Source organism: Panthera uncia (genome assembly GCF_023721935.1).
Source record: "Panthera uncia isolate 11264 chromosome A1 unlocalized genomic scaffold, Puncia_PCG_1.0 HiC_scaffold_16, whole genome shotgun sequence".
In the NCBI taxonomy this organism is placed as follows: domain Eukaryota; kingdom Metazoa; phylum Chordata; class Mammalia; order Carnivora; family Felidae; genus Panthera; species Panthera uncia.
The window spans coordinates 9,503,135-9,515,319 of NW_026057576.1; positions in this window are offsets into that span (position 1 = coordinate 9,503,135).

The following is a 12,185-nucleotide window of genomic DNA, read 5'->3' on the forward strand; positions in this document are numbered from 1 at the left end:
GCAGCAAATAAATGGCACTCAGCACAGAACCAGAAGAGACAATAGCCGGAGCGTGGCCTTTCTGGGAAGCCTTTCCCATCTCCCGGTTGGTCTAGTGTTGCCTGCCCTCTGACCTCCCACAGCACCCTCTGAACATCTCAACCGCAGCAAATCCATATTACAATGGAAAGATGTTTATTAGTGCGTGTCGCCCCGTCCCACTAAATCATTAGCTCTTGGATATCCCTGATGTCCCATCTATTTTGCTTTTCCTGTGCCAAGCTCGGAGACTGTCACATCTCAGGCATCCTGCCTCAAGCTAGTTCGGAACTCAAACAGACGTCCTGCAAAGTGATATATGGTAGGGGACAGTTGGGGTGTTTTATGAGATTAAGATGTTTTCTTTCGATGTTTTAATGGGATTAATTGTGGAGAAATGCAAAAGCAAAAACGAAAACCAACCCCCCGCCCCCCACACTATCCTTCCTTAGACAGACAGACTTCCTGAAGGATCTTTTGTTGACTTCCTTAAGAATCCTTCACACACCCCATGAGGATTAGGTTGGTATCTTTATGTGCTAGCATCGTGCCCAGCACCCATCGTATCATCTCAGTTTAAAATGTGCTGTGGGGTGCCTGGGTGGCTCAATAGGTTGAGCGTCGGGTCATGATCTTGTGGTACGTAAATTCGAGCCCCGTATCGGGCTCACCGCTGTCAGCGAGGAAGCCCACTTCAGATCCTCTGTCCCCCTGTCTCTCTGCCCCTCCCTTGCTTGTGTGCTCTCTTTCGGAAATAAACATTTAAAACAAAACAAAACGGAACATGCCGTAACTCAGTGTCAGAGCCTAGGATAATGCCGGGCCCATTGAGGGGCCCCCAGGTATTGGTTGAACAAATGAATAAATGAATGAATGAGTTTATAAATCACTGGCTAGCAGCATTTAATAAAATATGTCTGTAGAGCCATTTCCCATATTGCGGATGGATTCACGGTGGTGCAACCAACTGTCACACACACACACACACACACACACACACACGGTGTCCCTTGTCACAATTTAGATAATAGCTGGGTGTGGTCAAGAGTCCAGGACTCCCGACAGAGAGAAGCCAGCAACTCCTGAGGACTGAGCTCTCGGCTGAGGTGAACAGCGATGGATGAGTCCCTGCTACCCCCGCTGAGTCTCATGATGGTCACAGTCTTAGGCAGAATGAGACAAATCCAGGGGCCACAGCTCCCCAGTTTTCTCGGAGTTGCCTGCTTGGGGTGTGGAGGGAATGAAACATGGAATCCGGCCCGTGTGATGTCTGGATCAAGGTGATTCGCGTGCGGTGCCCAAGCAGATTTCTCAGTTCGCGGGAAAACCCCCATGTGGGCATGGTTTTCTAGGCCTATCTGGTGGTCCAGACTAAAGCCCCGCTTGGGCTTTTCTGGCCAAACCCCAACCAGCAGAAGCTTCTCCATGCCCATGGCTCCAGCAGAGTTGCTTCCGCTCTTAGCCCTCTGTAGAGACCAGGACCCAAATGTCCTAGTGGGCAGTGGGAAGGAAAGGGCTTCGCAGACCGCAAGGTGGAGGGGGCTCCAGGGGCCACCTCATCCTGGCTTGGTGTGGAGGGCAACAAGGTGACCAGGCATCCATGTTTGCCTGGGACTAAGAGATTTCCTGGGAGGAGACGCTTTCGGTTTTAAAACTGGGACAGTCCTGGGAAAACCAGGATGAGTGGGTTGCTCTAAGGGCGAGCTGGGCCAGGATATGCTCGGGGGAGCCTGGGGACCCCTTAGCTCCCAGAGGCCGCACCGTCCGAGCTGACCATGGGACCTCCAGGGTGCAAAGACAGGAAATGACGTAATGGCCCATCAGAGGCTCTGCGGACTCCGGCTTGGGTGGAGAGTCCACGACTGAGGGCACTCAGGGGTTGAGGTGCAGGTAGAGGAGACTTGACTGTTATGAAGAAGAGGGTCTCAGGGCAGAACTCCTGCTGTCTGGTTGGAGGCGACCCTGCCTAGTGGTCAAACTCTGTCTTCAGAGTTCCAGGCCTGGGCTCAACCCTTGCCCTGTCACCCCCTCCATTCTGTGACTTCCCCCCAAGCCTCCAGTTTTGCATTTATTAAATTGGGATAATAATAGCGTCAAAATATGGGGTTGCTATAAAGAGAGAAAGCAATTGAAAAATTTTAGCATATAATACGTGCTGAATATTATCATCTGGTATTGCTATACTTATTATATTTATTATCGTTACGTTGTTTGATTCATTTTCTATTGCTGCATAAGAAACTCCCACAACCTTAGTTGATTATCACCCCATACGTTGCCACCTCACCGTTTCATTGGGTCAGAGGTCATATGCTTGAGCTGGGTCCTCTGTTCAGGGTCTCAGCAGGCCATAATCAACATGTCGGCCTGGGATGCAATCTCCGCTGAGGCTTGGCATTCTCTTCAGGCTCACTGGTTGTAGGCAGAACTTGGTTCTTTGCCACTCCAGAAGAAAAGCCCTCAGCTCCTGGTAGCCCCTTCCCTGACACATGGGCTTCTGCACAACATGGCATTTTTACCTCTTTAAGGCCAACAGGAGAGCAACATTGGTGTCTTTTTCATCTCTGACCTCTAGACCCACTTTTATAAGGTTCTCCTGATTAGGCCAGGCCCACCCAGGTCAAGCTCACCTTTGATGAACTTAAAATCAACTGCTTTGGCACCACAGTGACATTGCAAAACCCCTTCACTTTTACCTTATAATGTAACTTAGTGAGATTACAATCTAGGCCCTGCTCACCCTCGAGGCGGGGGGCAGATGATACAGAAGGGTGAGTCATTTTAGGATTCTGACTACCCAGCTTACCTTCCAGTCTCAGAGGAGCCAAAGGGAGCGGGATGGATGGTGAGATTATGGGTCTTCTGGGCAGAAGCAGGGTGGAGTGTGTGTGTGTGTGTGTGCTCGTGCACGTGTGAAGATTTGGGTGAGAATTCTGTTAGGAAGGAGGCTGGGGTCTCTCCAAATTCCTTAGGAGCAGGGAAGCTTCATTCATAACCTTTTCTATCCCCTGTGGGAAACAGTGCAGTGATAGAACAGATGAAGCTGAGACAAACAAGAAGTGAACCCCACCCTCCCCTTCCATTTTGACTAAAATACGCTATTTTCATAAGAATGTCCCTGACTGGCTGTCCCCGTTGCCTGAGCCGACGTTACCTCTCTCCTGGACCATTTCCGTAGCCACCTCCATTGGGTGTTACATCACATGCCCTCGCTTGAAACCTGCCAGGGCATTTTTATCACTCTTAGGATAAACCCCAAGTGCCTTGATGTGGCCTTCCAGGGCCTGTGCAGTTGGTGGCAGTGTTCCTCTTCGAGCTGCCCGCCTTGGCTCACTGGGCGTCAGCCCCGCTGGCCCTCCTGCTGCCAGCTGTAATGCGGGGCTCCTCCCCCAGGTGCTCTGTGGCTCCCTCCCTCCTTGTGCTGAGTCTGCCAGTGGTCACCTCCTCACAGAGCCCTCCAAGACCAGTGCGGAGTCTACATAGACGTGCAATTCCTCCTCTGCCCCACCCTCCATCTCCTACCCGTGTTTTACTTTTTCTTCTCTGTCGCCTGAAGTTAGATCACCTATTTAGTCCTCTACTTGTCCATTGTCTGTCTCCTGCACTAGGATAGAAGCTTCCAAAGGGCAGGGATTTTGTCTGTATTGCTCATCCCTCTATTCCCATGGCCTAGAACAGTGCTAGGCAGATAATCAGTGCTCCAGACATACTGAATGAGTCAATGGAAGAATGGACTGGGTTGGATGATTATGTCTACTGGCTTAAGTGACTGGGAGGTAGGTTGCAGTGGTGATGGCTAAAGGGCTGTGAGCAAATTCAGGACAGGGAGCCTTACAGATGATCTTAAATTTGAGTAAGCCAAACTCCAGCTAGGGGACCCATTAGAAAATGGAAATCCCTCGGCACCACCCCCAGAGATATGATCTGGTAGGTTAGGGATTGGGCCCAGGAATTCACATTCTTATTAAGATTCTCTGGATCTTCCTGATGCAGACAGTTGAAGACCACTCTTCCAGAAGCTTTTCGTTCTACAGCTGTACCACCCAATATGGCGGCTACTGGCCCTTGAAAGATGGCTCCTCTAAACTGAGATGTGCTGTAAACGTAGAGTGCACGCCAGATTTCAAAGATTTAATACCAAAAATGTAAAGTATCTCATTTATAATGTTTATGTATGGATCACATTTTGCAATGATACTCTCGTGGCTGTAGGTGTTAAGTAAAATGTATTATTAGAATTAACTTCACCTGTTTCTTTGTACTTTTCTTAATCTGACTACTAGAAATTTTAAATTACATATACAGTTCACATTATGTTCCTATTGATCTAGAAGTTCTACGGGAGCCAGCAAGCCTCACAGCTGAAATAAGTGCTGGACCCCACCCTGCGCACTTATCTTCAGGGATGATCTCTTGCAGACAATATTGAAAAATGTGCCGATGAAAGTTACCGCAAGAAGCAAACTGGTCCTGTCTGAATCTGGAAGTAGTTCTTTGAAGCTTGTTACCATATGATCACGAGAGTGTTTCATTAAGTATTTCTGATCACAGATGTGGCACATTATTAAAATATCATTTTTACGGTCACCCTAGAGGCGAGGGTTATCTGAATATGGAGAGAGAAACAGCTTGTGGGAGCTGTTGTATAAATGAAATTACTAGAAAGCAGTGCACTCGATTGCATATTGGCTTGGGGGCTTATTCTTATTAAAATGTTTAGATAGCAGTTTCTGTTCATTTTCTGCAGAATTGCTCTCCAAATTAAAAATTTGGCTTGGCACACCAATAGACCAGAGTCCCGGGAGAAGTTTATCCTCCTTTTCTTCTCGTTATCCTTGCCTAAGCACTTAGATGCCGTGCTGATAGGGCGCGCAGAAGGTCTGCACGGAGCACACGTGTTTGAATTTCCTGCAGCCCTGCAAATGGGCGCGCTCGAACTTGCCTAAAAGAAGTCAGCGCGGGCTTCAAGCATATCAGAAGGTCTATCTATAGGAAAGCAACCACTCTGTCTCTCTTATGATAATTTTTAGAAACAATTTTTAACGGAAATTGGCCTTCCTAGTTGAAGACTTGCAAAAATGGACTTGCTATTAATAGACTAGAAGCCACTGCATAAACAAAATGAAATATAAGCCTTCGCAGAATTCGGACTAATAAATGGCTTCTCAGCCAATGAACAAGGCAGCAGAAGACTGAACCTTTGGTGCAAGATGACTTCCTTCCCTACGTGTACGTTTGCTTCCTCGACGTCAACACGATGGCCACCAGAACGCGGCCACAGCAACTGTCTGGAAACGTCTATTCTCACCCGGAGCCCAAGAGCCACGCCCACTGGGCACACAGCCTCCCTCCCTCACCTCAGTTATATTCAAACTTACCAATGCTTCAGCTGGTGTGAAAAGAGTGCTAGCTGATGCGATTGACCGTGAAGCGGGATGATTCTTGTAACTTCTGTCAGCAAAAGGCCTTATTGGCAGTGGGGTTGGGGAGCTGGGGAAAGTGTGTGTGTGTGTGTGTGTGTGTGTGTGTGATTCGTTCGCGCCTACAGAGAGGACAAAACCCACAATAACATTTTGTGATTCAGCTGACACATCCTTTCTCTCTGTCTCTCAATCACCTAGGTTAATGAGGACAACAGAAAACATAGTTAATGCCTGAACCTACTCTCATCATAATCCTTTGTTTCAAAGCCCATCCTTTCCTGAGATCCTTACCTTCACTCTTCCCTGTCGTGAGGCTGTTATTGAGGAATTAAATGGGGGGAGGCCAGGCAGAGAAAGGAAGTGGGCCGCCAGAAAGTCAAGAGTTGCGTGGGTACTCTTCTAGAATGTTCCGCATTACTTCAGTGAGGGATTCTTAACTAGTGTGTTACTATGAAACAAGTCAAATAAATCTCTGACCTTGATAAAGTGCTAACGAATTAATTAATTTAACAAGCAGCCATTACTTGTTACTTACATTCCTCCTTTTTTTCAAGTTTACTTATTTATTTTAAGAGAGAAAGCAAGCACAAGCTGGGGAGGGGAAGAGAGAGAAGGAGAGGGAGAGAATCCCAGGCTGGCTCCGCACTGTCAGCACAGAGCCCGACTCAGAACTCGCACTCACAAGCTGTGAGATCGTGACCTGAGCCGAAATCGAGAGTCTGACGCTTAACCTACAGAGCCACCCAGGCGCCCCTCTGTTGGAAGCATTTTAAAGCATCACATCAGAAAAGCTCCTACCACCGACAGATATATATGCAAGATAGATATGGCTTTTCATATAAAACACAAGGCTTGAAAGTCACGTCTCCCACTGTGTACTTGAGTCAACCTCCTCTGTGATTTGGGGAGACTGGTAGGAAGGTTTGAGAGACGCTGGACTGTGAACACAGGCATCAACGGCAGATCATGAGTAAACCATTTTGACTGGAGTGAAAGATCGCCCAAAAGGAAGGTCCACGGGTTAAGGTCGCAGACTCTTCAGTGCCGCCCAGCCTGTGGGATTTGGATGCTCTCAGTTGAGGGTTGTTGAAAGTGTTTGTTTTTGTTTTTAAGAGAATGATGCCTTGTGCAAAGCAGGATTTTCATAGAAAAACCTGGCAGCTTTACTGAAGATAGCCGAGGAAAGGAAATATGTAGATGGGGGAGGAGGAACGTGCTGGAGATCATTGGTAGGTGAAAATTTCAATGGTTTAAATGCAAGATGGGGCCCGGATCCAAGTTCAAGTCTATCTTTTATTTATTTATTTATTTATTTATTTATATTTTAGAGAGAGAGAGCATGGGGAGGGGGTAGAGGGAAAGAGAGAGACAGAGACAGAGAGAGAGAGAGAGAGAGAGAGAGAGAGAGAATTTTAAGCAGGTTTCACGCTCAACACAGAGCCCAACGTGGGGCTCGATCCCACGACCCTGGGATCATGACCTGAGCTGAAATCAAGAGTTCGATGTCCAAACTGACTGAGCCACCCAGGCTTCTGAGTCTACCTCTTTTTAAGGTCATTGTGAACTGACCTTACCACGACTCGTGGGTAATTTGGGGCATATGATGGCACTGGGGCATTGAAGGTGGGTGAGAGTTAGCTATGTCCTCAGCCTCATTATCTTGTTATCAAGGAAGCAATTCTCAGGCCAGATTTGGCCACAAATATAGATCTTTTATTAAACAAACCTCCCTTTAGAAAGCAGGCCTGGGACAGTTCATATAACTGCGAGCTTGGGGATTCCTCTCGTCTAAAAGCTTCTTTTGAGTCAGATGCAACAACATTCGGTGCCGTCCCTAAGGACATGGTCCCAAGCCTCACTGGATTCCTACAGCCCGTTCACACCCGGGCTGGGGAGCACCTGCCCCATATTTACCCAGTCCTCAAAAGATGAATACGTTTAATTTGAACACTGAGAGCCCATTTTTGACATTCATCATGTAAACCAGCAAGCCTCTCTTTTCACCAACAGAAACTCACTTCTCACGGGGGCGCCTGGGCGGCTCAGTCAGTTAAGCCTCCAACTTTGGCTCAGATCCTGATCTCACGGTTCGTGAGTTTGAGCCCCATGTCGGGCTCTCTGCTCTCAGCACAGAGCCCGTTTTGTATCCTCTTTCCCCCTCTCTCTCTGCTCCTCCCTCTCTTGCACTGTCTCAAAAATAAATAAACAGGGGCACCTGGGTGAGCTTAGTCGGTTGACCGTCCGACCTCATCTCAGGTCATGATCTCACACTCCGTGGGTTCCAGCCCCGCGTCGGGCTCTGTGCTGACAGCTCAGAGCCTGGAAGCCTGCTTCAGATTCTGTGTCTCCCTCCCTCTCTGGCCCTCTCCTGCTCATGGTCTCTCTCTGTCTCAAAAATAAATAAATAAAAACATTTTAAAAAAAAATAAAAAAATAAATAAACACTTAAAGAAACTCACTTCTGATACTCACTATCCTGAGTTTTAAAGCCTCAAGTGGTGATTGAGATCAGAAGAGCTGATGGCTTTCTGCTTTCAGCTTCGAGGCTGAATTTCTCTATTGCCCTTGAATTTCTTTCTTTTCTTTTCTTTTCCTTTCCTTTTTTTTTTTTTTTTTTACATGTATTTATTTTTGAGAGACAGAGAGAGAGCACAAGCGGGAGAGGGGCAGACAGGAGGAGACAAAGAACTCGAAGCAGGTTCCAGGCTCCGAGCTGTCAGCACAGAGCCGGCTGCGGGGCTCCAACTCACGAACCATGAGATTATGACCTGAGCTGAAGTCGGACGCTTAACCGACGGAGCCACCCAGACGCGCCACCCGCCCCTGAATTTCTAAGGGCTACTAAATGCCCCTGGAGTTGAGACTTCCAGTAATACAAACTCATGTTCTCATGCTCAATGTCCAACTATTTTAAAGTAAATTAGGAACATTGTAAAATAAACCCATACGTTGAACTGTTTGTTATTCCATAAAACTGTAATATGGATTTTTAAAAAATGGTAGCAATAAACTGTAAAGCACCTATATTATTCTTTTTGACCAGGAAATCTTGACCTCACGGCCCAGGCATGAAAATAACACATAACAATAGCTGTCATGATGGGTGAGAGACTGTGCCAAGGGCTTCAGATGTATCCACTCATTTAACCTTCGGAACAAACCGATGAGGCAGGTGTCATTATTCCATTTTACAAAGGGGGAAAGCGAAAGTGAACCTTAAAGAGAACAAGTCATTTGACCCAGGTCGGACAGCTTGAAACTCATGGACGTGGGATCCAGGTCTGGACCTTGGGGGTGGGGAAGCTCAAAAACCCTGAAATTATCGTCAGGACTGTGGATGTGTGGGCATCCGTATCGTGCATGATGTTTCTGGGGATGGAGGGTAGGGAAGGGCTGTGGTAAGTTTCTATGACTTTCAATGGATTCTTGACGACTTTCAGCCTCACGATCTAAACCAGCACCATCAGAATCCAGACGCCTTGCCTGACATCTGCCTGTCATAAGTCCATCTTCCTAATGGATGCACGAGGTAGACGTTTCATTTTCTCTTCCGCGGATAGACATACTGAACCGGGTCTTTGAATCTAAAAACACAGCCACATTATCTTAATTTATGGAAAGCATGTCAGGTAAGAAAAATCACGTTCATAAGAAATCAGTTGATCTTTTATATTTATAATTGACTTTTCTGGATTTTCCAATTTAGGATTGGGCTCAAAGAGAACAGGATGGCTCCACACTGTGAAAAATAAAAATATGTTTAAAATTGTTTAAAATTGTTTCTCTGCTAAAGACAAGAGACTTTAAGGCATTTTCCTGATAATGGCCTTACAAGCCTTCCAGACTTTATAGGTAATTTCTAACTCTATGGTCCTTTGCTGTTTGAAAAGATAATCTACTCCCCGTATTTATCTGGACCAAAGCGAAATGATCATGTTTCCTTTGGTTTTGGTGGGGTGTTGACAGAACGGATAATTGAAATATCTTACTGTTGCTAAGGCAAACTGACTTGAAGAAGAAGAGGCGGGGGGAGATAGAGGAAGTAGATATTTTCTTGAAACAATTTGTCCTTCAATCTTCCTTCTGAGCTATTTTGAGCTGTAGTGAAATAGTATTTCAGGAATTCGTACAAAAAGAGAATATACGGTTTCTCTTATCCCTTCTCTACTCTGGTCATACACAGTTATCTTAAAAATTGTTTGAATTGATATAGAAAAAGGCACATAACTTGTACAGTAACTTGAAGCATATTCTGCTTACGCGTGCCCAGCAATCCACTGCTTTACCGCCCAGCCCGTCCGTACTCCAGAAATGAGGCTAAAAGAGGCAAATCCTTGATTGTCCTTTGAGGCTCATCTGCCCCTTACACAAAAAGTTCCAGGGAGCACCGAAGCTTGGCTCAGTCTAATATGAGGATTGGGTTATATTATGCAGAAATTCATGAACTTCCCACTGTAATGTTTGGGTATGCAAAATTGAGAAGTATTTTGGGTTACTATATCAGACTGAGGGAGAAATTGGTGTGGAAATTGATTTTTCCAAAGCCTCAACATTTCAAATGCAAAACCTCTTTTATCTGGTTACTTCTGGGGAAGTAACAGCTGGGAGCTAATGAATGGGAAGAGACACCAAGATAGCTCCGCGTTGGTTGGCCCCGATTCCACTCACACCACCAGTCCCAGCAGATGCTTAATCATGAGGCTGAGCACCTAGAAAAAGTCTCCTCTGACTGGCAGCGGGTGGCCGGTGTGCTTTGGGGCCACTTTCTCAGAGGCTGTCACGGTCAGATGCTGATTTATTTACATCTTCTTGCCTGATGGCCGCCTTCCGTGCCTCTCCCATCCCCCACGCCTATGTGAACCACCGCAGAGGGGAAGCATTTCAGGCGGGAGCTCAGGAAGAGAGGCTTTTTAATATGAATGGTTTCCTCCTTCCTCAGACACCTAGGGCATTTGCCTTTATTTCTTCTCTAAATATTTCATTTGTGTTTACCCCGGTCCCAGTTTCCTCTACTGCACTATAAATTCCGTGAGACAAATGCCTTTGTTGTACATTTCTCATTTCTCATATATAAGTGTGTGTGTATATATATATATATATATATACACATATACACACACACTCATATATCTGTGTGCATATATATATATATATAGAGAGAGAGAGAGAGTTTATTTACTTATTTGGAGAGAGCACATGCAAGTCGGGGAAGGGCAGAAAGAGAGGGAAAGAATCTGAAGCAGGCTCCCCACTGTCAGCACAGAGCCCTGGCCTGATGCAAGGCTTGAAACCATCAAATACGAGATCATGACCTGAGCCGAAATCGAGAGTTGGGTGCTTAACCAAGTGAGCCACCCAGGCTCCCTTCTCTTGTATATATTTTATTTTATTTTTATTTTTGAGAGAGACAGAGCATGAGCAGGGGAAGGGCAGAGAGATGGGAGACACGGAATCAGAAGTAGGCTCCAGGCTCTGAGCTGTCAGCACAGAGCCCGACGTGGGGCTCGAACTCACAGACCGTGAGCTCAGGACCTGAGCTGAAGTCGGATGCTTAAACTGACTGAGCCACCTGGGCGCCCCTCCTTTGTATATTTTTATTTATTTATTTATTTATTATTTTATTTTATTTATTTATTTATTTATTTTTCCTCCCTTGTATATTTTTAACCATAAGGAGAGTGCTGAGTTTAGTAGATACCCAATGAATACAGATGGATTAATTCCTTCTTTTGATGTGACAGAAATTTTTGGGGATATTGTGTTTTCTCTAGCAGAAAGCTTCATGAGGACAGAAACTATGTATTTATCATTTTTGCACCTTATGTGAGATCCAGTTTAATTTATCGGTCAGGATACATGCTCAGTAATTATCCTGGAAGAGACTGAACAGATAAGGCAATGATGGGCGGGCCAAGTTTCGTGATGGCCTCACCAGAACAATTCATAGTGTTAGAAAATGGCAATGGGTGGTATTTAGATTTCCTTCCTTGCATGGGACCCCTTACCACGCATGGTTTGACCACTCTCTTCTCCCGAAACACTTTCTTCCTTTGGCTTCTGACACGACTCTGCATGCCTGCTTATCTTCCTAACTCAACCTTCTTTGCTGGCTCCTCCCCAAGCTCCCCAACGGCGGAGAGTTTGGGCTTGGGGGGGTAGGATCGGATGTGTTCTTACATTTAAACCGAATCCCTGAGTATTCTTCTTTACATGTGCCAATTTCTAAGATTCTCTCTCTTATTTTTTTTTTTCATCTCCAGGCCTTTTGTTTGTTTTCAAACCTCCAGACTAAAATATCCAGTTGCCCACTTGTCTACGTCATACATCCAAAACAGAACCCCCCTTGCTCCAGCCCCCAAATCACTTTCTCCTCCAGGGGTCGTCATTTCAACCCATGGCAGATCTGTACTAATTGCTTGGGACAAAGCTTTGGAGTCAAGTCTGACTCTGCTTTCTGCACATCCAGTTCTGAGCAAACTCTGTCAGTGTTACCTTCAACAGACATTCAAAAAAAAAAAAAAAATCTGACCGTCCTTACCCCCCTGCCAATCTCTGCTCTGTTCTCAGCTTCCGCCATCACTTCAAGGGGAGCTCCGTGAGGGTGCCCACCTCGTCTGTTTTGTTCGTTGTGGTATCTTCAGTTCCCGGTGCATTGCCTGGCACATCGTAGGTGCTTGGTTCTTGCCTAGATTGTTGTAGTAATTCCCTGACTCTGGATTTCCCAACCTCAGCGCTACTGACGTT